Raw genomic sequence first — 2,131 nt, forward strand, 5'->3', positions numbered from 1 at the left:
GGTTATAAAGTTTTTGGTTTCCCTGGGAAACCAAAAGTTTTTGGTTTCTCAAAACCAAGTTCTTATCTGGAGATAAGAACTTTGGGGATGTATGCTCTTAACTATCAAGTAGACAGTAGTGTTAACAACAATCATCATGTTGTATGTTACATCCTTACTACTTAATTATCTTTTAGCTGGAAGTTTGTAGCTTTGACCGCTTTCACCCAGTTCTCCTACCTCCCACTTCTTGCCTCTGGTAACCACATATCTGTTCTCTTTTTATATGAGTTTTTTTTTTTTTTTTTAATATTCCACATGTAAATACATAGAACACTACATGGATTTGTGTCATCCTTGTGCAAAGGCCATGAAAATCTTTTCTGTATTGTTCCAGTTTTTGTGTATGTACTGCTGAAGTGAGCATCCTGCTATTCTTATTAAGGCTCCAAATTAGTAAGGGAGGTGTTCCAGCAAGGTGAAGCACTCATTTTAACGCACATGGTCACTGCACAGGCTTAGCAGTGCCCTTTCTCCTGTCCATCAATTTCCCACTTCCTGTAGGAAAATTTTAAGGAAAAGAAAGTCCATCTTGCCTATTGCCTATGTTTTCAAAGTAGTCTATAAGAGATCCTTGAGCAAAAAAGTCTATAAGAGGGTCCTATAGGAGGGTGCTTGAGGAGGGTGATTAGGACAGTCTCTCTGACTGTTAGTAGCATTGGTTCACTGTAAATACTCTCTCTATGTTTGCTGCAAGACTGGTGTTTTGTAGGAAGTATTCTCCTAAACTGCAGCAGCCAAGATATTAGATGGTAGGAGAACTTGTTTATAAAATAAATCCAGACACTCACTTTAGGAACTGGTCAACAAATAGTTACTGAGGATGCTTAGAAATTTGAGACCTGAAGTTACAGTTTCTTCTGCAGCTTAGAATCAGAGATGATGGGCAGGAGTTTTATGATTATTAGTTTAACAAGCTTAAGTTTCTCCTGCCGCGCATATGTAACAAAAACGAATGGTTACATATTCATTTGGGGTGCTTGTGAATGATTCAAAAAGAACTTGTTCCTTACAAAATTTATTGCTGAATGACTCATTACAGGATAACGATGAAAACAAGCCTTCTAATTTAAAGAGTTATGCAAGTATTATTTTAAAAGTCAACTTTGTGGGGTATAATTTCCATACCATAAAATGCATATATTTTAAGTGTCTAGTTAAGTAAATGTATACACTCATATCATCATCATAATCAAGATATACTCATTTTCTCACACCTCCTCATACACAACTTCTGCAGTCAGTCTCTCCTCTCAGCTATTGTTCCAGGCAACAACTGATTTCACTTTTGTCAGTATAGATGAGTTTTGCCTCTTCTAGGATTCATACAAATGGAATCAGACAGTACACATATCTTTTGTATTGAGCTCCTTTCACTCAGCCTGATGTTTTTGAGACTCATTCACAAGGTTGTATTTATTAGTAATTTATATTTTTTATTGCTGGGTAGTATTTAATTGTATTAATAACACGATTTGTTAGCCAAGTGGTGGGTATTTGAATTGTCTCAGTTTTGGGCTATTATGAATAAAATTGCTATGAACACTCTTTGGGTGGAAGTAGGTTATTTCATTTTGGTAAATACTTAGGAATGGTGTAGCTGGTTGATGTGATAAGTATGTTTAACTTAAAGAGACTGTCAAGCTGTTTTTCTAAGGTGATTGCACCATTTTCCATTCTCAATAGCGAGAGAAGATACTATTTTCAGTCCTCCTCAATACTTGGTATTGTCAGCTTTTTGAAAGGGTGTGTGGTAATATCTTTCCAATGGATATGTAGTGGTATCTGATCGTAGCTTTAATTTGCAATTTCCTGATAACTATGATGTTTAACATCTCTTCTTATGCTCATCACCACACAGGTATCTTTGGTGAAGTGTCTGTTCAAGTTCTTTTGCTCATCAAAAAATAATTAAACTGTATCATTATTATCAAGTTATAAAAATTTTGAACTATATTTTGGATATAAGCCTACTGTCACATATGTACTAGTGAAACTTCTCTCAACTAGTAACTTGCCTTTCTGTCATTTCTTTAAGAAGTCTGTTTTGCCTCATTTTTCACCTTCTTCTTCTTCAGGGCCTCTAATTACA

The 2,131-nt window shown here is 35.4% G+C and overlaps 1 non-coding gene across 1 annotated transcript; it reads right to left on the reverse strand.

Annotated features, from left to right (window-relative positions):
• Positions 1–301: 301 nt before the first annotated feature.
• Positions 302–406, reverse strand: LOC133050258 (U6 spliceosomal RNA). Its single transcript, XR_009691575.1, has one exon. It is a non-coding gene; the product is annotated as a U6 spliceosomal RNA (small nuclear RNA).
• Positions 407–2,131: the final 1,725 nt, after the last annotated feature.

Source organism: Dama dama, chromosome 31 (genome assembly GCF_033118175.1).
Source record: "Dama dama isolate Ldn47 chromosome 31, ASM3311817v1, whole genome shotgun sequence".
NCBI classification, from domain to species: Eukaryota; Metazoa; Chordata; class Mammalia; order Artiodactyla; family Cervidae; genus Dama; species Dama dama.